At 42.2% G+C, this 23,282-nt stretch overlaps 1 protein-coding gene across 5 annotated transcripts in view; it reads right to left on the bottom strand.

The window, feature by feature from the left end:
* The window catches only part of MAP3K20 (mitogen-activated protein kinase kinase kinase 20), a 188,151-nt gene extending 179,610 nt beyond the window's left edge, over positions 1-8,541 (bottom strand). For 3 of the 5 annotated variants that reach the window (XM_045480225.1, XM_045480229.1, XM_045480230.1), the window contains exon 1: positions 8,153-8,258. The gene's annotated coding sequence lies outside the window, so the exon portion shown is untranslated. Of the gene's footprint in view, positions 1-8,152; positions 8,259-8,348 lie in introns of those variants that run through there. The other 2 variants (XM_045480232.1, XM_045480227.1) reach the window with 2 other exon arrangements.
* Positions 8,542-23,282: the final 14,741 nt, after the last annotated feature.

The following is a 23,282-nucleotide window of genomic DNA, read 5'->3' as shown; positions in this document are numbered from 1 at the left end:
TTTCTTTCTGTTAGCAAAAACAGGTACTAATATAGGTCTTCCATAAAGCAAAGTGGTATAATGCAAATTTTCGAAAAGCAGAAGATACCTGTATATTTATTTTTCCCCTTGAGCCAACTCCCTTTAATTTAAAATCATTATTCTAAGAGGATCAACATATGATCAGAAGAATGGCAAATGTGAGTTGCTGATTAATCATACTTACAGCATCTTGGGGAAGACTGTTACCTGATCAAACCACATTCTAATTTTTCAGATGTGTTCTCCAGTGAATACAGATAAATTTAATAATAAGAGTCATCTATATAAATGTATTTACATGGTATACCCAATCAAAGGTTTATATCCCGCCATGTTAAAATAATTGCTTTTACACAAGAAAGGCAATTTTTCTCCATGCAACAATACCCAGTCCTAATTTGGTAGCATTTTAACTTGTTTCCTAAACTCTCACAGCTGCTTTAAATATTAGTAAGTATCAGGGGCGCCTGGGTGGCGCAGTCGGTTAAGCATCCGACTTCAGCCAGGTCACGATCTCGCGGTCCGTGAGTTCGAGCCCCGCGTCAGGCTCTGGGCTGATGGCTCAGAGCCTGGAGCCTGTTTCCGATTCTGTGTCTCCCTCTCTCTCTGCCCCTCCCCCATTCATGCTCTGTCTCTCTCTGTCCCAAAAATAAATAAACGTTGAAAAAAAAATTTTTAAAAATATTAGTAAGTATCTACCACACAGCACTGATGGGTAAGTTAGAGCAGGGACAGCACAAAACTCAGAGCATAACAGGGTGTCATAGCACTGAAAATGTTGAAAATCACTAATGTGATGGTTGAGTCCAATCGTTTGAGTACTTGAATAGTAAGACAAACCTTTTCAATTTTTAAAAATTTTCTTAAAATTGAAATTTAAAAAAGATTTTTAACTACTAAATTGCTGAAAGCAAACATATACACGTGTGTGTGTGTGTATGTGTGTGTGTGTGTGTGTGTCACCATCAATGAACTATCAAAAGTGAAACTATATGGAGGCAGAAAACCTTAAGTGGAGTATTATTTGAATTTAAAGTTTTCAGCTTTCAAGTCCAAAAAAAATGGACTTTGGTCCTGAATTAAAAACAACAAAATAAAACAAAAAAGACTAATGTTCTAACATTAAAAAAACAAGATTTAGAACTAAATAGATAGGAGTTTGAATTCTGCCTCTAGCTCTTGGTAACCTTGAACCAATCACATTTTCTGACCCTGACATTTCCAACCCAATAAATAAAAAAATTGAAACCTCTTCCATTCTGTTACCAAATGTCTTCAAGTTGCTAGCTCAAAATTATGAAGTTTGCAGAGTATTACCTGACTTCTTTAATGAGTCTTACTTCCAAATACCACTATTTCAACACAAAAGCAGCATGGTCCAGGGGAAGCACCCCAATTAGATCCAGGAGTGAATCTGAGCTTATTAACTGTTAGACCTTGGCCCAGGAATTGTACCTCTCTGACCTCCATTTTCTCACTGGAAATAATACCCATCCTGCATAGTTGCTGGGGAGTAAAAGATGCCATGAAAGTGCCTGGCATAGTGCCCAGCACCTAGTACACAATACTCAATACATGGAAATTATGGTTCTCAAGTTATCTTTATAAGTCTTATTACCATATTTAATATTTAGTCATCTACTACTTCAGCTTTCACCATTGGGTATGCTTTCCTCAGTTTTCCTCCCTGTGTTTTCAGAATTATTTTGTATCTCCATTAGTTTTGCAGAGCAATGATTAATAGATAAATGTACTATTGGTCCATGAATCCTTCTTATCTGCATATGTTTTAATTCTTTCTCACTGCTCTGTTTGCTGCTTTTGGTTTTGGCTATTTTTGCAAGATCTTATTAATTATAATTTTCTTTTATTTTTTCATAATGAGACTAAGTTATTAAAAGACGATAGTTTTTTTGTTGTTTTTTGTTTTTTTGTTTTGTTTTGTGTGTGTGGCACTTTTAAAGATACCAGAGTTTCCAGGACCTATTAATTCAATGATAGCATTCACTTGGTACATTTCTAGAGTATACCTACTTCCATGGTGGCCACTGTCTTCCTTTAAATCTTATCTACCACATGTCAAATGGATTCAAGAAACTACAACCAGCTTCATTAAATACCTGCAAATGATAACTTCTTTTAAAATTAAACCCACCTTATAAAAGGACTAATAACTTTACTAGAAAATAGGTCTTTGGACTTTTTCTGGATTTTTCTTTTAGGTTTATATGGACCTGTGATTTCTGAATTCAGATTCTTCCTCTTTTTCTATCCCTAATTTATATTTTCCTTTTTCCCTTCTTCACAAAAGTTTTTTTTTTGACACAGTATAGAAAAAAAAAACTATTTTATTATGACCTAAATCTGACCAGAAAAAAAAACCCTTTTATAAAACAGCTCTCGACAAATTATTTTGCCAACCTTGTTGCTCTAATATTTATTTATGCTAGTATTATTTCAGCCTCCTTAACACAGATTAGTGAATACAATAATAAAAATATGTTTTTTCATCATGTGTATTAAAACAATACCACTTGGATTATGGTTCTACAACTATTTCTTTCCTACAAGTCTTATCTTCAAAGCATGGGGAAAGCTGGAGTTTGGCGTATTTGTTCATAAGAGCAAGGTCAAAGATTCTAAGATTCTATTCTTGAACAGGACTGCTGTTCTACTGTTGTTTTTAAACCACTCAAAAAAGATCTGTAAGACTCGCTGGAGGAGACTAGGTTGCAAATAGAACCAACTAGTACTTGCGTCTGCCATAGATATCCCTTCCTTCCTCCAAGGCTTCTACTGGAAAACAGCATATCCTGTAAAGAACTGGTTGAATTCAGTGAATAGGATCTTTAGTCATGGATATCAGAGAGAAGCAGACTTTAAGAATCCAAAAAATAGCTATTGTTTCATTTGTTTTTCCTCTATGCTTCATCATACAAGTAACAAACCCCTCTAATTAGAGCAAAGGTTAAAATAAAAACGAGCTAGTTAAATGAAACATTCTTACTTGTACTTTAATATTTCAATTAATGAAAATAGACTTCCATGACATACTTCCTTGCCAGAAATGTCGTTACTTGAGGCAAAACACTGGAGGAACAGGAATGTAGGAGACAGGGGCACTTATGGCACAGAAATACTGTGTGGAAATGTTGTCTGTGCTCAAATAGAAGCCCAACTAGGCAACGTGGAGTAGGTACAATCCATAACCTGGGTCATGGCAGAGGAGCTTGTTGTGTTGAGCGACTGGAGGCATAGAAGAAAGCTGGACCAGAGTCTCTGAAGAAAGTAAAGGAGCATTGAGACAGCACATTTCCATGGGTTGGCAGGAAGAGGAATTCACAGATGTTTGGTGAGGTGGCGGAGAAAACAAGAATAAACCAGGCTTACTTCAATCATCAGGCTCACCCATCCCCAAATGTGCTGCTTCTTGTGCTGCACCATTTTCTGTCAAATAGAAAGTATCTGACTACCCTAGCTGCTAACAAACAGGTACCATCTTGGACTAATTACCTGGAACAAATGTTCCCTGAGAAGGGTAAATATGACAGTTAAAACCTAGTAACCTCGACATAAGATGACAGCAAATGGGGATTGCTAAAACCAGAGAAGACCATGGAAGACCCTATATTATGTATCGATCCAGAGACAAAGCTAAAAACTACAGAGAGAATTCCTGGTTATTAGAATTACCTAATAAGAAAATATGCCACTCTGTCTAGTAGTGAGCTGCCTATCGCTGAGAGTGTTCAATGGGAGGTGGCCATGTGGAATAGGAGATTCTTGCAACAGCTAGAAGAGCATGAATGGTTTTTAAGACCTACTCCAACCCTATGAGTATGCTATGACTAATCAACCTACTACAAAGTATGGATGGTAATCTTTCTCAGGGATACAGTCATGAACCTAAGAGTCCCTGGCAAAGTAAAGGAACAGTGATCAGCATCAGTAATGGAAATAATGGAGATGACTGGGCCATACTCCTCAATTTCTCCTCCCAAACAGGTTGAAAAGGTGAGCATCATATTCCAGATTTCTATCCTTCCACTATTCTTTCCCCTCTCCTCCACTTCCAAAGGCAAAAAGCTTTGTTCATGCTGAAAGCCACAGTATAACCACAGAAAATAAAAAATCTTTGGATGATGATATACTATTATTCTTTTCTCAGCAAAATGAAATTGCATTACCCCATGCAGTGGGCTGGGCTGCAAAGCTTAATGGCGCACATTCATTTATCAGAACCAGGCTCACGCTCCCCCATACGTGGAGCACCCAGCACGGTGCAGAAGGTGTATGAATAAATCCAGTTCCTACAAGTCAATTTTACCTTAAGATCTAAGGGACTATACATGCCTGTACTGGTTTGTTCAGTAAAGTCAAACAGTACAGAAGAGAATGCAAAATTCACATGAGTTTTTAAGATTAAATACAAGATTTTAAAGAAAGTGCTTGCTTATATGGGAGTCTTTGTTTTATTTACGGGGATATTTACGGATCCCTGAAGAAATACATTCTTCTCCACAATAGGATACTTTGGTTAAAAAAAAAAAAAAAAAAGTCTCGGGGCGCCTGGGTGGCGCAGTTGGTTAAGCGTCCGACTTCAGCCAGGTCACGATCTCGCGGTCCGTGAGTTCGAGCCCCGCATCGGGCTCTGGGCTGATGGCTCAGAGCCTGGAGCCTGTTTCCGATTCTGTGTGTCTCCCTCTCTCTCTGCCCCTCCCCCGTTCATGCTCTGTCTCTCTCTGTCCCAAAAATAAATAAAAAAAAAAAAAAAACGTTGAAAAAAAAAAAAAAAAAAAGTCTCATAAGCAGACTTTTTCCATGACCTTTTAGATAATGATTCTTACCTTCTCTTTTTGGTTTTCCTATACAAAGTCCAGAAAGAAGGAGGTTAGTCCCTGAAGATAAACTGTGCTCAAAGCCAGCTTTAAGAATGGTTCCAAGTAATTTTGGTTTAGCTTTTCTAGGTCAATACCTTCCCCTAGTCACACAACTCCTGAGTTCTTCAAATTCTTCATACAGATATTTAAATGCATTAACTTTCAGATTCTTTCCCCCAAAAATCTCAAAGTTATACATAAACACAGAGGTACACAAAGCTGCTTTTCAAATCCTTATACTCAAAGCAGGGGAGTATCTATGAAAACCTCCCAGCCCTGCATATACACATGAAGTATGATTTGGGAACAGGGCCAGCTACTAAGAGCAAGCCTTACCTGGGTATAGGTGAGACAAGCAGCCTGCTCTGTGTCTGATTTGAGAATGTGGAAAACACTCCTTACTATTCAGTTATGGTGGCTGAAGTTTTAAGCTCTGGTTCAAGCATTACCACGTGCTCATAAGCTTGTGCAGCAAGAAGGCATTACTGTGCCCAATATACACATGACAAAACTGAGGACGGGTATGAAAGTTGCCCAAGCCAAGTGCTGAACTTACAAGCGACATGACTAGGATTCAAACTCAGGTCTGACTTCAAAGTCATATCTTTTTTTTTTTTTTTTTTTTTTTTTTTACCGTATGTCTTTTTTCTCACTGTATCATTCTGCCTCTTCCTTCTAATCTGCCGTTTTCTTTAAACACTTTGCTTATTACAATAATCACTAGATTGCTTGTCATCCACCTGAAGTTCCATTTGAGGCTTTAATTTCCTATTAGCAATTGTGATGTGGGGTTAGGGTGGCAAAGCATGGCTGCTTTGTTCTCAGAGAATCTTCTACAGTGTTGGGATTATTTAACTGCTATTAGGGCATAATCGATGCTTCAGCTGTCCGTAGGAGGGTCTGACACAAAAGCACCCATGTATCAGTCAGACCAATCTAAGCTCTAGCATTTATAGCTCTCTTTCCTTAACAGGTACAGTTTTCTGGTCACAGCTGGAACTCTGCTTATTTGTGTGTAGTGGGGCAAGGTTAATAGCCACGAAAGAAGTAGCCTAAATCTTCCCTGCAGTAAGACCAAAAGGTGCCTTAGCTGTTCCTATTACATTTAGATAGACAAGACACCCTCCCTGTCAATCTGTCCTGGGTAGAATAAAATGGAAAACAAATGATCCAAATTGATTTTTATTTTCAGTATCTCTGGATCCAGATATAAGGCTATCTTATTCCAAGAGGTACTATATCACCACAAAACACCTTTTTCTGGCTTAAAAAAAAAATCATTGATTCTCTCCTCTCTTTTCTTTGTATCTAACAATTTCTAAAAACTGTCCATTTTTCTCTTTTACTCCACACTAATAGCTTCACTCTATGTCTGACCTCTTTTCATGAAACGTCATTGTAATTTCGCCAATGTTTTCTCTGACTAGATTATTTACTCCACGCCCCTCATAACTCCTGTTTATAGTTTGGTAGCCCTGTCAAAGTCAGTTTCACTGCTCATTTCAGATAGGCACTCAGCCAATATATTGCCAATAACACTCACTCTTGTGCTAACTTAAAATACACAGAGCAGCTTGCCAAGTTTCCTTATTTGGCAAGAAGGTCCCTCAGTTCCCAAGATCTTTGACCATCCATTTTTAGATCCAAATCCTCCTGCTTAATATTTGGATATTTCTCTCTTTGTCTCTCTTTAATGTGTCCCCTAAAAGAGTAAGAAGAGATCAATCATCTTTCCTTTCCTAGACAAGGGCCCTTGTCATTGCACGGTGGTCATTTACTCTGGAACTATTACCATTATGACTTTTGATTTAAATAATATCTTCCAGGTTAAAAAAAACTCGAGAAAAGTTATAGTAAGAATTATGCTGTGAAAGACTAAGAGTACACTTTGCTTTTTAAGACCATTTTCCTCTACCTTAATTCACTGTTTCCAAACAAACCAAATTCACGTTCATTTGCAATCTCCCAAATCGCTCACTACTGTAGCCAGAACTTTAAACAAAGGCCAAAACCATAATTAAAATGTAGCTGTCACATATTTTTTTTTTGAAAATCGAAAAACGACATGAAATTTCACTGTGGAGATGTAGGCCTACTACAAAGAAATCATTAACTGTCTTGAATCACCTGTTTATTTTTGTCTTTAAAAGTGACTGTGGGTTGGGATCCACTGAATCCTGACTGCTCACTTCAACCGAGGTCAGGAAAGCAAGAAGGCTCCCGGTAAAGCAGGTTCGGGGATAAAACAGGAATATACTTCAGCAACCATCTGAGGCGATTCTAATACACCATTATTAATCTAGAGCTGCTTATTGTATTATCATCCAGAGCGGGCCACTAAACGATGTTGCTTTCGTTATTAACAAAAATACTAATTAAGTCCTCCATAAACAGTGCTTATGAGAGATCTCGAGGCGCATCAGAAACGCACATTTGCAGCAATCTTAACAATGGGCTGCCCCGTTTTTTAGGCAATTCGAAGCCATCTCGCCGGGTCTGTATCAAAGTCGGTCTGCAAGCTGTCAGGAGCAAGCGAGGCGTGGCGGCGGCCTCAGCGCTGCCCTGCCGGCCTGGGCCAGGTCGCGGGGCCCGCGGACCTGGGGACGCCATGGGGGTCGCCGAGGGACACCCGGGTAGGGTGGGGGCTACCCTCGCCGGTGGCAGAAAGGGCCGCTGGAGGGTGCGGGCGGCGCGAGCCGCACGCTGTCCCGGGGAGGGCCGCTCGAGGTGGAAGAAGCCGCCCGGGCCGGGTGGAAAGCAGAAGTTAGTGGTCTCTCCTCGCAAGCACAGCCCTCTGCTGGGAAGTGGCCCGCGCCCTGCCCTGATTTGGAAGACTCGGTTTCGCCTCCCAGAGGTGCCGGCTCGCCCGCTAAGAAGCCGGCGCTCGGGCCCCGGGGTCGCGGGCTCGGCCGGCGGGGGGCCCGGCGCTCGGCGAGGGGAAGCGGCGGCCCCCGACGCCGGCGCCGAGCGCAGGGCCGAGAAAGCCCGACACGCGGCGCCCGCCCTTCCGGGCGCCAACTTCTGCGTGGGACCGGTCCGAACTTTGGGCCCTCTGGGCCGCAGCGCGGAACTCCGCGGGCGGCGGGAACGCTCGCTCCGGCCGCAGCCGCCCGGAGGGCCCTGGGTCGGGGAGGGTGCCCAGCGGGGCCCCGCAGGCCGTCAGGGCCTCGGCCCCGAGACGCCGGGAGACTCGCGAGCGCGAGGGGCCTCCAACCCACCTCGCCCTCCGCGGCCTCCGGCCTGGCCCTTACCTGGCTTCCGGGCCGGGCGCGAGCGGCAGCCGGGGGCGCCGAGGCCCGCGCGCGGCGAGGGCAGGGACGGCGACCGGGGGTCGAGAGGACGGCGGCCCGCGCGGCTCCCACGCTTCCGCCCGAGTCAGGAGTTGAACATTCCGCCTCTCCGCCCCGCGCCAATGAGGAAGACAGTCGCGACAACAGCACCACCTACCTCCGAGCGCGGAACGGCCGGGCCTCCCTGCCCGCGCCGCTGCTCAGACTAGCGGGCCGGCGGGGCGTGGGGAAGCGCTCGGGCCTCCCGGGCCTGCACCCCCGAGGGCTCCGTCCGCCCCGGCAGCCTCCGCAGCCCCGGATGGAGGAGCTGAGCGGGGAGCGCACTAGCCCTGCAGCGCGTGGAGGGGAGAGGGAGGCGTGCCTGTGGACCTCTCGGTAGCTTCACCTCATTTTAACAAGTTGACCCCACTTGTATGGTCAAGTCAGTCCTTTTCCACAAATATTTACTGTGTCAGAGGCGCTGGGAGTACAAAGAGATGGGAGGCTGCTTCATACCTTGCAGGAGTTAATTATCTAGTTGGGAAGGAAGGGCACAGACCTGGAAAGATGTTTCTAGGAGATAGGGCTGAAGGCTGCCGTGATGGAACCGTAAGTAAATACCTACGGAATTGTGAGGAGGGGTCATGGTCTGCTGCCCTGGTTGGTAACTTTAACAAAACTGAGTTCAGATGAGAAGACTAGAATCCTTTTCACGTGTGAGCAACAGGTGGTAAAAGGTATTGGGAAGAAAAGTGATTGTTGATTGGGAAGGATGATTCTGTGGAGGAAAAGTGAGCCGAGGTCGCAAAGGTACTGGCAGCATTATCCAGGGGTTTGAGTTTGGGGTTTATTATCCATGGGCACTGGGGAACTGTGGAGAACTAGAATCATTAAAATAGGTGTTTGTGTCTGAACAGTGATTTAGAGAGAGAGAGAGAGAGAGAGAGCAGCCCACATGGTTGTAGGATGTGTTGCTAGAGCAAAACTGGGAGGCAGCATGAGAGGTCAATATTGTCACAACGTGGTAATAGGATTCTGAGGACCTGAGCAAGAGTGTACAAAATGGAACCCGAAAAGGAGGAATGGAATTGAGAGCCATGTTTCAGGAAGAGGCCACAGAAACTGGGGAGGTAGAAGAGAAGAAGGAAAGAGTCAGAGATGATGCCAAAGTGTCAGACCTGGATGACTGGAAGAAGGATGGTGTCATTGACAGAAATAGGGATGTGTGGGGGAGAAGTTGGCCTCCTGTTGAGTTCCAGGTCATGGGAGGAAAAACAGGTAGAGATGCAGCGGTTGAAATATGAAACAGAGATTCGGAAAAGAGGTCATGAGAGAAATACAATTGTAAGTCATCAGCCAGCTGAAGATATGAAAGCGGAGGGATGGGGGAACATAAGCTAAACACACAACTCTCTAGCCTGTTGTTTAAATTATTGAATTTTCCCTGTGGTGAGAACTCGGAATTTCAGCACTGATGGAGTCTATTTTGGTAACTGAGAAATTGCGATTGATGAAAACTGTCTTGCTAACAAAATTACTGTTGTAGGTGATCACATAATTCTAAAAATCATCTAAACATTAAAGAGTAAAGTAAGACTTCAGGATGGACCCAGGCATAACATGACTCCAGTCACTCTACCTCACCTTCGAAGGCACTGCACTGTGACGGAAAGGACACTGGGAATCAGAGACCTGGCTCCTGTTTAGTCCTGCCACTTATCAGTTGGGGTACTTTGCTAGACAGGCTACAGTTTTCTCCTCTGCAAAATAACAGGGCCCAGTTAGATGTTAGCCCCAGGCTCCAGCTTTAAAACTGAATGTATCACTTTAAATTTGGAGCACGTGCCTAAAGAGTCTTCATATTTTTACCACATCCCCTTTCCTACCCACCCATTTTTCCTTCATTCTGTTTTCCTTAATTAGGTGAAGAGACTAACCAGCAGGAACAGTGAACACTCAAGAGTAGTTTCACAAGTCTGCTTAAATGATCATCTGGTAGGCATTCTCTCGTCTTCCCAATTAGGTTGCAAGTTCCTTGAGGTCATATCTTATATTCTGTCCGTAGCTGAAATAAATACATAGTTGTGTGATAAACTGGTTGCCTCCAGTCTGACTCTTCTTTGGTCAAGCTGCCCTTTTCCTTATGACTATATTGATCTCTTTGGGCCCCAGCCCTAATAAATAAAGTCTAGTGCTTATTCCCATGCCTGACTGACTCTGCTTTTTTAAACTTTCAATTTTTTTTTTTTTGTGAGAATATATTGGTTAATTCTCACCTGCATAGCTTTACACATATAAATAGCAATAGAAAAGAGACCTAGTCAAACCTCTCTTATCAAGTTTTCCTATTCCTTTACTTCAAATGTCTCCACACTAAAAATAGATGTACTCTCAGCAGTGGGGTGGATTGGGAGTCCTTAGCACCCTCTTATATCCAAGAACACCCTCCAAAATGAATATGCAATGTCAGTAAAAAACAGTATATTTGCTATGCAAATAGAGCTTACAGAAAAAAGTCTTCTGGTCCCCCCATTCAGATCGTTGTCCCTATGCTCCCCTTGAATAGAAATTCTGGGACTGCCACCAGCTATCAGTAGATCAGAGAAGTGCAGACATAAATTCTATTAAGGATAGAAGGAAAGGCAATTTACAAGGAAGAAAGCATTCTGATTATCCTTCCCTCCCTTTGTAGTGACCAGAGCTCTGAGGCACGCTGGTACCCAGGAGCATTTTCTTTAGCCATCTCAGTCCCCCATTGCAGACTGTGAGTAGTCTCATCCTAGCTAAGAACGACCAGCTTTTACACAACGATTGGTGTTCTACCTCCTGCACCACTCTGGGGAATGAAGGCACATGGTCACACATCCTTTGAGATAAGCGACCATTACCTTCAAATCACAAATGAAGCCCAGGTCACTGTTGGAACTTAGCTTTCACATCTAACGTAAGGACTTACGAGTTCACAGGAATATTTCAGGTACCAAACCTGCTTAGGTGTTCCAGGGCATGAAAGGAGCAAGCAGAAGGGAAAGAAGAGAAATAGGAGACTTTTGCAAAATGTGTTCCACTGGCATTTACTGAACGGCAGGCACTGTGCTGAGCCGCTGATCATAACAGTGACCAAGACGTGGTCTCTGTTCTCACGGAGTTTGCTGAGCGCAGTGGAAAAGCCAGAAAAGACACAAGTGATTATATTGTGGTGTGCTCTTAAGAGGGCAAAGATGTGGGATTACAGCAGGGCACCTAACACAATTCTGAGAGGTCAAAGAAACCCTACGTCCATAGGAGAAGAATGAAGTGAATTTACTGGACAAAAAGATGGGAAAAGTATCACAAGCAAAGGGAACAGTAAGTACAAAGGCCCAAGAACATTTAACAAGTTCAAGGAGTAAATCCTTCAGATATCTGAGTAAAGCCATGGCCAGGAGGGAGTAATAGTTCTCATGATGGTAGAAACAGTGGCAGCCGTAGCAACAAGAATAATAATCATGATAATAATAACAGTGATGGCTAGTATTTACTGAGAGCTCACGTGCTGTGCACTGAGCTAAGAGTTTTCCACACACTCTCCATCACAACCATCTTACCAGGCAGTTCGAATCATCATCCTGCACGGTAGGGCAGGAAAAAGCCTTGGAAAGCTTTAGCAACTTGTCTTTCCTCGGGGAGCAAGAGATGGACTTTAGAGCTTGTTCTTTTAGATTAAGCAATTCTCCCACATTTTGGTCTCAGGACTCCTTTACACTCTAAACGAGTGCTTGAGGGTGCCAAACAGTTTTTGTTTATGTAAATTCTATCAATATTTATCACATTAGAAATCAAAACAGAAATCTCTGTATTTAAAATTCACTTATGCTTGCTTAAATAACATGTTTTAATGAAAAACAAATATTGTCCAAGAAAAAAAAAAGTAGTGAGAAGAGTGTCATTGTTTTATACTTTTGCAAACCTCTCTAATGTCTGGCCTAAAAGAAGAAAGTTGGATTCTCATATCTGCATCTGCTTTTCCTGTATTCCAGTATCACACCACACGTACCCTTTGGGAGAGTCCACTGGACTGTATACTCGTAAGAGAGCACAGTGAAGGGGCGCCTGGGTGGCGCAGTCGGTTAAGCATCCGACTTCAGCCAGGTCACGATCTCGCGGTCCGTGAGTTCGAGCCCCGCATCACGCTCTGGGCTGATGGCTCAGAGCCTGGAGCCTGTTTCCGATTCTGTGTCTCCCTCTCTCTCTGCCCCTCCCCCGTTCATGCTCTGTCTCTCTCTGTCCCAAAAAATAAACGTTGAAAAAAAAAAAGAGAGCACAGTGAAAATAACATCTTAGCATCTTTAGGAGATGAGATTTGACTTTACAGGGGCACTAAAGAGGTTCCCAGAAGTACACTTTGAGAACTGCTATTTTAGAGAGTCTGAGGTGCTCCTTGAGCTGGAGGGAATACATCCCTTTGTGTCCTGCGTGCCTCAAGACGCAGCATCACCGGTCAGCTGCCCGGAACAGGAAAGAGAGCATTTTGCTAGACCTCAGGAATCTGGGACATGGTACCAGGCTATCCCTAGGCAGCTGTCACTTGCTTGGGACCATACTGCCTGATGGTCATGCGAGATGATAAAAGCCTACATACCCAGGTCTTGAGTTGTATGCACTGCTTACTCTCTACTATTCTTTGCTGTGCTATTCTTCTTCAATATCCAAGATCTAAAATGTGACTGAATGATAACTGAGCTTGTTATACCCTTTCAGCATTGGGCCTCGCCATCTCTCCTGTTGGCCCTTAGCCCTATTTTACTGCAAGAAACTCATATGCTTCTTTCCCAAATATGTAACAGTTGATATGATTTTCTGGCAAGATCCTAGAGTTATAATTAAATGCCAGGATTCGATGAAGAGCTGGTAATTGCTTTGAATGTGAACACCAAGAACCGGCATGGATTCATTGAAATCAAGATGTACCAGACAAACCTAGTCTTCTCTGCTGGAATCACGGAGGACAATGAGGACTTCTTCAGTGAAACATGACAAAATCAGAAGGGGATTTTAATGACAACATAATACAGTAAATTGCTGTCAGATTGACAACAGCTTCAAAGGTATACTCCAGAAATACTGGTGTCACTTAGGGTACAGTGTTCCCTTGCAAAGGCTTTCTAATGGTATATTGCTGGCCTTTTGTTCTCTATCCTGCCCTGTCCAACTTCTCTGTACTTTGGATGAAGATCCCGGAGGCGTGCCTATTAGGGAATAACATGTATTTGGAAGGAATATCTAATATAGTATATAGAAGAATCATATCAAAACTCAAAAACCTTTACTCAGCCACTTTTGCTGACACCTCACTGACTGCTAAATCAAGTCCAAGATCCTTAGGGCACATAACCTAATCCATTTTTTCCTCACCAACATTATCCCCATCTTCATGGGCCTGGCGCTGCCCCTCTCCCAGCACCTCCACCTCCTACCCTGGGTTTTCCTCCATCACTTCTCACTCTCGGCATCACACCTGGCCACCAGGAATACTCTCTCCTCCCTCCATCACACATGTGGCAGTGGCAGATTCCACTCAAGGAGAAGGTGAAATCTTAAGGGAAACAGAAAGTGTTATGAAAATAGTCATGTTTCTGAAAATGAGGGTTCTGCTTTAACAGATTCAATAAGCAGACCCAAGCTTTCATCCCCAGGTACCTATAGGTTAGCCCCAGGTGAGCTGGTAGGACATTAGAGACACATTACTCAGTGGCTTAGTGTCTCCAGAGCTTCCAGGTAACCCACCTTGCCATTTTTCTAGATCAAGCAAATTGAAAATTAAATTTCCAGACATTCTAGGAAGACCAATGATATTTTCCCATAAGACATTCAGCATATCACAAATTTGCTGGGTTTGGGCACCTGTGATTGAGAAGGAAAACTCTTTTATTTGTTGATATCTGGAAAAGCAAGACTTATATTTCATATGGTAATTATTAGTTCCAATGAATAAATGCTCTTAAACAATCAAGTGACATCAACCAGCTTTTATATAAAATTTTCAAGCATCTGTAGATTTTTCATGGCCCCTCTTCATTGTAAACACTATTAGATGATGATACCAATCTGTAATCATGTATCTTCCCTATTTACTATTTATTCCTTTGTCTTCAATATGCAATTTTTAAAAACTATTTTAGGGGCGCCTGGGTGGCGCAGTCGGTTGGGCGTCCGACTTCAGCCAGGTCACGATCTCGCGGTCCGTGAGTTCGGGCCCCGCGTCGGGCTCTGGGCTGATGGCTCAGAGCCTGGAGCCTGTTTCCGATTCTGTGTCTCCCTCTCTCTCTGCCCCTCCCCTGTTCGTGCTCTGTCTCTCTCTGTCCCAAAAATAAATAAACGTTGAAAAAAAAATTGTTTTAAAAATAAAAAAATAAATAAAAAATAAAAAAAAAATTAAAAAAAAAAAAAACTATTTTACCTGGTCTCTTTTTCTTCATTTTGTTTACCTTCCAAAGGCCTGCAAGTGAGCAATATAGTTCTTCTGGTCTGCCTATAGAGGGGATGGAGGGGTAAAGGAATGATTCTTTCCTAGTAGTTGGTCTAGGACCTTTCAAGAGTAGATTAACTAGTTTATTAAAATCAGAAATCCTGATCAAATTTCAAAGTCACTTTTCCATCCACACTTCTTTTATATTATTGTTTCTCAAGTTGAAATTTTTCAGTGAATATTTTTCTAAGTTCTGTATGCCCCCCCCCCTTTTTTTTTTTTTTTTGCTCCCATTGGCTTTCCCTAACTTTTAAAGGTCCATTTGTATTAAACTCCTGTCCACATTGTTGTTTGTAACACCTTCCAATTTAGTATCATCTGCAAATTTCATTAACATGCTATTTACTCCCTCTTCCAGATCATTAATAAATGCTATTTCTTATGTATTAAATTTTGCGGTCGAATAGATTTAATTTGCTGTTGTAATTTCAATGCATGTTTTCTAAAGATACAATGCAGTTAAGAATGGTCTTAACATAGGCTTAAATCCATCCCCAATTTATAGTTATTTTACTATTATGCAATCCATTTGTGTTCTCTAATCAACACTGTTGTGAGCTCCATTGAAGCAATAATCTATTGATTTTCTCTTCCCTCTTTTTCAATACAGTCATCATCTTGGCTTAAAACGCACAGCAATAGCAGAGAACTATTGATGTACTCTAATCCACAGCTATTTATAAAAGGAAATTAAGCCTTTTTTCTCAGTGGATATTCTTCCACTGACACAAGAAATATTCTACATGAAAAAATTAAAACAGTAACATTTTATTTTCCTATGTGTAGTATCAGTGTTCTAAAAAGAGACAGATTCTAGATCTTTTTTTGAGCAAGAGAATGCCTGTATATATATATATATATATATATATATATATATATATATATATATATACATATATATATATTGCATTCACGTATTAAATATATATAGGATAAGTATAGGATAAGATAATATATATATTAGAGTCAGTGTGTGTACATATTTTCTTTTCTTACAAATCTACTCACGGACTCCCTGACTCCTAGAGAATCTGGGGTGACTTTGTTTTTTTATCATAGGCTTAGACATGTTACCTTCAAATCAGAGAATGAGGTTCATTAAGTCTTTGCTTCCTTTTATGTCACACATCATCTTACTTATTAAGCCTCCCATCGCACCAGTGTTCATTTTCAATGAGCTGAGGCCTCCTACATGCCACTTATCTCAGTACTTACGTTCACATATTGCAATTTTAAATCATTATGCATGAGATTAATCTTCATGTTCCTACATATCACAATTCTCCTTACCCCTGGATATCAGGCAAAAGTAAAAGAGTTGAAAAGCTGGATCATTGTCTTAGTGTTTTACTTTACTAATACAAAGTAAACCTTACCAAACTGTTAAGGCAAACATTTCAAAATAATCATGCCAGATGTGCAAAATCCTACTGAATTATTTCCTTTGAGTAATCAAACTTCAGTCTCCCTTAACCAACGTTGGCTTGTCTATACAACCAGTTTATCTGCATCATTTTTCCACTTTCCATTTTTAGTTGCATAAACCCCTCTAACAAGTTTCAGTGTGTTAGATTATACAGCTTGTTATCCATAACAAATATCCCCAGACTCTGAGGGAAGTTGCATCAGATGTATCTCCAGATGATTCAGATTATTACTGGTCCCAAGGGATCTAGATACAACAAGATTTAGTGTTAACATCCTATGAATGAAGCTTATAGGTATTCTCGTAGTCATAGGTTTTACTTCGGTAGTCTTATCTCTAATGTGTATGTAGATGGGGATCAAATTCAAGCTCTCACCCTTTCCCAGACTCTTAGGCAAATCAAGGTTGGAACTTGAGTGGTCTTAGTATATGAGAACTTGATAACTTGATGGATCCCTTGAGACAGATGTTAGTGACGACTTCAAAGTATCTAAAACTCAATGATGAAGCTTCTCAATGCAATATAGCATAGGGACAAAGAACATGGGCTTGGGAATTAAATAGACCGGGGCTGAGGTATGCTGCTTATGACCTGTGTGACCTTGGGTATTTTATTCAGCCTCTCTGAGCCTTGGTTTCTTCATCTGTAAAATTGGGGCCATAATAGGGTTTGTTTGTGTGTGTGTATGTTTGGATTAAATAAGTAAATGTATATATATAGTGTTTAAACCAGGACCTGGTTCAGAATTAGTGTTCAGTAAAACTATGTATTATTCTTATTACTATTAGTCATGTTTCACATTCTAAATATTTGCTATCATTACTACTATTATTATTATTATTCAGTTACTGAATTATTTCTGTTTCCTCTGGAGTCAGTTTTTTCTCTTTATTTCCCGTTATTTTTCTCTCTTATGGTACTAGTTTTCTTGGATATCTCTAGTTATATTTAAGAATTAAAAATTTTGTTGACTATTAAGTAGCTGGCATGGATTTTCCTGCTATTGTGAAGTAGATTTTTCTCCTATAGGACACTTCCCTGAATAGGAAGATTCCATGGGAATCTCAAGTACATAGAGGGACACGTCGACTGGCAGGCTTGCTTCAGGGTATTTTCATAGTTGACTCAGCCAGTACACTAGAATTAGTGCTATCATGCCTTGGACTTGTTCTTTCTCATTTTGTGAAGTTATAACTCATGATAGCTAGTGAAAAAATATGAGAGATAGTGCTGGACGCATAGCCAGGAAGAATACCCAGGAAGAGTAGCCCCAATGAAGAGTTAAATGAAATGTTTGCTACAACTTGAGCATCCAGTTATCAAGATGGTAAAGGTCAGGAAAAAATTCAGAATTGGTAGAAGTCCTTTGATATTTTGAAGGGCATTGAAAATATCATTGCAGCCTCTGAGGACTTGTCAAGAACAGCAGGAAAAAACTATTCCCTAAGCTTATTAGGACTTAGGGGATTTTAAGACAAAGGAAGAGTGACACCAATGTGCATTCTGGAAATTTATCCGCATGGAAAGGTAATGATTTGGTTAGGTTCCTATTGCTGTGAATGTATGTCCATGTTGAATGTGTGCTAGGGCACAGCAGAATTGCGGAAGACTGATGTTTCAGTCGCTCCTTCTTTCTTCTCCCACTGGTTTCTGAAATCGAAAGTGAGAGGGGAGAGATTTACTTTTCCCAGTATGAATTATGACATTCACCTTTAGGAGGCAGAAGGAGCTTAGCTAGTTTTGGTTTTAAATAAGACTATTTTCTCTATTATAACAATTTTACAAAAGGTGTTTTTGTTTGTTTGTTTTGTCTTTTATACTACCCCTCTAAAGAGAATGACCCTGGACTTGGGTGGCTCAGTCGGCTGAGCGTCTGACTTCGGCTCAGGTCATGATCTCACGGTTTGTGGGTTCCAGCCCCCTGTCGGGCTCTGTGCTAACGGCTCAGAGCCTGGAGCCTGTTTCGGATTCTGTGTCTCCCGCTCTCTCTGCCCCTCTCTCACTTCCACTCGGTCTCTCTCTCTCTCTCAAAAATTAATAAACATTAAAAAAATTAAAAAAATAAAAAATAAAGAGAATGACCCTGTAACAGGAGGGTCTTCTGTTTGCTGAGGACAAACAATATCTTCGTCCTCAGTCGGAGTGGAGATTTTCATGTTCGGAACTAGGGCTATGAGAAAATTAAGCTGATGTGCATACAAAAGAAAACATGACTGTGGGTCCCCAAGGATGATCTGCAAACTAGAGGGGTGGGGAACCAGGAGTGGACAGAGGAGACCATATGACTGGCAGCAAAGAAGAAAGATTTGGAAGACAAGATATGTCCTGTGGAGATATTTTTAAATCCAATACTATGGGACTCTGTAATAAAACCCCCTTCTCCATCTTTTCTACAAAATATTCAAGTAAATCTACATCCCTCAAATTTCAGGACTTGATTTTAATGAAATAAGACATAGAGAATAATATGAAAACATGAATGAAAGCAACCACTCAGCTTAAGAGATAAAGTGTTTCAAATACAACAGAAGCCCTTTCCTGAATATGAGTGGATTCTTTATGGCAAATACAGAGAAATGTTATAATATCCTGTGAAATTAAAGATTTCCCATGGCAGATATATGAAGTGTGAGGGCCACACACAGAGTTCTGTTTTGAAGACAAACTTTAGAGAAAAATAGACCCAAATCTCTTGTCTAAACTCCACTTACAATATTTTGGCAAAATAAACCTCATGCTTTCGTTCCTAAACCCTTTTCTGTTATTTTTTAGTTTGTGGCCTCAAAAGCCTCAATAATCAGTTCTCGTGGGGACGAAAAAAAGAGGCAGACAGTATGGCCTCATAGTTAACAACATAGGCTTTGGAAGCAGATTATATTTGGTTTCAAACCCCAACTCTGCTGTAATTTAAGCATGTGACCTTGAGCAAGATAATTTCTCTCAGTGTTTCCCCATGCATAAAACAGTAAGACTATTCATCTCATAGGTATTTAGAAGAAAATGCTGTGTGCATGTATTTGGCATATAGTAGGTATTCAAAAAATGGCAGGTGAAGTGACAGTGAAAAGCATTGATTACTGAACCAATATATCCCAGAAAAGTCTCTTCTGAAGTCAGAATTCAGAGAGCTTTGTATTTACAACTCTATCTTCCTTACTAATCTGACTTTTATTCTCATTTTAAATGGAAGTATAGAATTTCCTCTTCCCCCCTCCAGCCATCATTTTCTCTTGGTGCTCAAAAGATTTCCCTGCCCTGTGTTACAGACTTTATTTAGTTGCTCCAAAGATTTTTTTTTTCTAATGTGTAAGTGAACTCTGTACATGAGGCTTATAATACAACTGTGTATCTCAGTTATTCCCACAATCCTCTCCCATGCAAGCCTTTCAATGTTGACTTAATGTTATTCATTTGCTTGTGTTGTTATTGAAAACACATTCTTAATTAAAAGGACCCAGCATCACCTGGCTCACATAGAGTGCCATAAGCAATAATCCCTAATTTAGCGTACCCTTTGGCTCATACCTTCAATTTAAGCCACAAATACAAATAGAGTTTATAACGACCTGTGAGCATCAAGTGACGGAAGATTAGAACAACCAGTGAAGAACTCCTTTCTTAGGAGGAACCTCATAACAGCATATAATTGTCTTGAGGTGATGTGGACTGAACATGTAAATGAACACCCAAGTTAGGTTAAAATCTAACTCCTAGTGTGATCTGTGTATGGCTTGTGTCACACTTGGCGGAGCTTCTGATCTACTCTTTCATGCATGAGCATTTTATCCATTGGTAAAAAGCCCGAGTCTTTTCACCTCTCCCTTCTTTCACTCGGTAATTTGGAATGTTTTCTAGTCCATTGCAAATAACTTTTAAGATGGGTCCATTCAAGATAGCGGTATCCTGTTTCAATTATTGCAGCAAGAACATTTTGAAATTGGTATAAGTTGGGGTAAAGGACAAAGGTTGAGGGTAAAGGCCATGCCTCTCAAATTGCCCCTTCCCTCAAGTCAATTTATTTTCTTAAAAAAAAAAACAAAAACAAAAACAAACTTTTTAACGTTATTTACTTTTGAGAGAGAGAGACAGAGAGGTGGGGGGGGGGAGGGCAGAAAGAGGGGAACAGAGGATCCAAAGCAGGCTCCATGCAGTGAAGGCAGGGCCCGATGTGGGGCTCAAACTCATGAACCATGAGATCATGACCTGAGCCGAAATCAAGAGTAGGCCACTTAACCGACTGAACCACCCAGGTGCCCCTCAAGTCAGTTTCAATGGCTCAACGCTGCCATGTAAGTTTCTTCACCTTTCCATCCTTTCGTGATTGTTTTGGCTGAAGACTCTCAGGTGTCCTTGAATGTTCTGAAGTTCTCTTCACTATTGCCTGTCAGTATAGCAGAGAGGCAGGAAAGGCACTGATACTTCTTGAGCACCAAGCACTCAGTATGCTAGGTGCTTTATATACCTTAACTCATTGAAGCCTCACACAGCCTTTGTGAGGAAGGTATTATGACTCCCCTTAGCAGATGTGGAAGTTGAAGCTCAGAGGTTAAATACATCGGCCCATGTTCACAGCTGAGACCGACCGCGGATAGTGGTGCAAGCTGTGGCACGCACAAGGAAGCGTGGTGGGAGAGAAGTCTCCAGTGGGGCGGTGGCAGCCGGAGGCAAGGGTTGCCTCTTTTCCTAACACACGTGAAGGTGCTGAGTCAAATCCAGATCCGTCTGATTTTAAAGCCTATTATCTTTTTGATATTCCATGTTCCTTCCCCAAGAGTTAGATTCACCCTAGGGAAGCACTTTAAACACCTGGCAGCCCCAGGGGCACCTGGGTGGCTCGGTCGGTTAAGCGGCTGACTTTTGATTTTGGTTCGGGTCATGATCTCACAGTTTGTGAGTTTGAGCCCCGCATCGGATTCTGCGCTGACAGCACGGGGCCTCCTTGGGATTCTCCCTCCCCCCCTCTCTCTACCCTTCCCCTGCTCATTCTCTCTCTCAAAATAAACAAATAAAACTTTAAAGAAATAAAAACAAAACAAGACAAAAAACTACCCAAAAAACAAAAAACCCCTGGCAGCATCAGGTCCCGAAAAACTCTCCACAAACAAGAGCAGTGTACCTTCCAGACAGTCGCGACTTGTGCTAGCCTCACTCTAGTAGACCATTGGTGACAAGGGCACAAGTTTTCCTTTCCCTGTATCCAGTCTTTGTGATGGGACTTGGAAGACATCTGTCTCTAGATGACATCTGTCTAGAGACATCTAGATGTCTCTAGAGACATCTGTCTCTAGATGTGTCTCTGGCACATCTAGAGACAGAATTATTTCTCTGCCCTTTGAATCTTGGCTGTCCTCCTGACCCACTGTGGCCAGCAGAGTGTTGGCGATGGCGAGCCTGTTCTGAGCCTGGGACGTGAGAGCTCTTGCTTACCTGCTTGCTCCCTGGGAACCCTTCCCCCACTGACAAGTGAGCACAGGCTAGGCTGCTGGAGGATGCGAGGCTGTGTGGAGCAGAGATGAACCCATTCCATCTGAGGCCGGCCTATACAAGCCCCCTGCAGGTGTGTGACTGAGCCACAACCTGATCCACCAGGCCTGGCCCAGATTGGTGGAACTACCCAGTTCCACCGTAGAATCGTTGTTGTTGTTTTAAGGCACTAATTTGGGGGAGATTTGTTACACAGGGCAACGGTTTATTTTCTGTGTGAACTTAGAAGATGTTGTTGGATGAGATAAACGTTTAAATTGGTGAACTTTGAGGAAGGAGAAAGCCCTTAATCATTAAGGGGGCCTCATCCGATCAGTTGAATACCTGAACAGAGCAAGAAGCCTGGCCTCCTCAAGCAGGAGGAAATTTTCCAGCACACTGGTTGGACTTTGTCTGCACCATCGGTTCTCCTGTGTCTCCAACCTGCTGGCCCACACTGCAGATTTTGGAGTCTCCAGTCTCCACAGTTGTGTGAGCCAACTCCTCAAAATAAATCTCCTTCCACATATACATACATTTCACTGGCGCTGTTTCTCTGGAGAACCCTGTCTAATATACACACAACAACTGATATACTTGCCGGTATGGTTTATCTTTCCACAACGGGAATGAACCACCTCATTCCCCATCCTTCTAAAGCTGCTTCATCTTGGCCGGTGCAGAAGCTTTCTACCACAGAGCTGCTGTGTCTCCTCACCTTGAGCCCCTCTCCTCACTGGGGAGACTGAACCATTAGACTCTGTCTCTCTGCCCTGAAATGTCAGGACTCTTACTGGAACCATCAATTGTACTCCATTCCTGCCAGGTGTCTGTTGTTATCATGCTAGAGACTCTTGCCACCTGCCTTCAATTAAATGGATGGAGACTAGGGTGCCTGGGCGGCTCAGTCAGTTAAGTGTCCAACTCTTGATTTCAGCTCAGGTCATGATCTAACCATTCATGAATTTGAGCCCTGTGTCACACTCTGTGCTAAGAGCACAAAGCCTGCTTGGGATCTCTGTCTTCCTCTCTCTCTGCCCCTCCCATTCTCTCTCTCTCTCTCTCTCTCTCAAAATAAATAAATAAACATTATAAACAAATAAATAATAAATGGATGGAGGGATGGAGACTTCATGAGGGTCCTCCAATCCTCTTCTAGTCTCAGGTGCTGCAAAAACCCATTCCGAAGACTTTTATGCCAACTTTTGTTCCAATTATTCTCTTGTGTTGGTCCTCCTACTGTAGAATTTCCATTCTTTCTGATTCACCCTGCCAGGGAAGAATCTGAACCCTCCCTGCTGGTTGAAGAGAGGGGACTATTGCAGAATCAAACAGCTCTCCCATGCCCTGGCCCCAGCCTCTCTCTCTTCCCCAGGTCTGGAGGCCCTCCCACACCAGTGCCCCTGAGGTCGCAGTGCCTTGTGCTCACTTCCCTTTATAGCAGGCCTTTGGTCCCAGTCTTTCCAGATTTAAATTGCTCTAAGAACAAAAATGCTGGCTTCCTGTAGCATCCTCCTTGACCTTCCCTAGCTGCTGGATAAGCACGTGCAAAGGAGCTGAAGCAAGGCAGACACTTTTCCCATTCCCATGCCCTTATTCTCTTGGGGTTAATAACGTTTCCTCTAGTCCTTCAGCGTCGAGCAATAGGCAATGGTAATCTGCCATGATTACCAAGGAAGAAGCAGGGACAGTCCACAGTTCTGCGTCTGTCACT

The sequence above is a fragment of the Leopardus geoffroyi genome, chromosome C1, assembly GCF_018350155.1.
Source record: "Leopardus geoffroyi isolate Oge1 chromosome C1, O.geoffroyi_Oge1_pat1.0, whole genome shotgun sequence".
Classification (NCBI taxonomy): Eukaryota; Metazoa; Chordata; class Mammalia; order Carnivora; family Felidae; genus Leopardus; species Leopardus geoffroyi.
The sequence above is the reverse complement of the archived record's forward strand: the minus strand, read 5'-3'. Positions and strand labels throughout refer to the sequence as shown.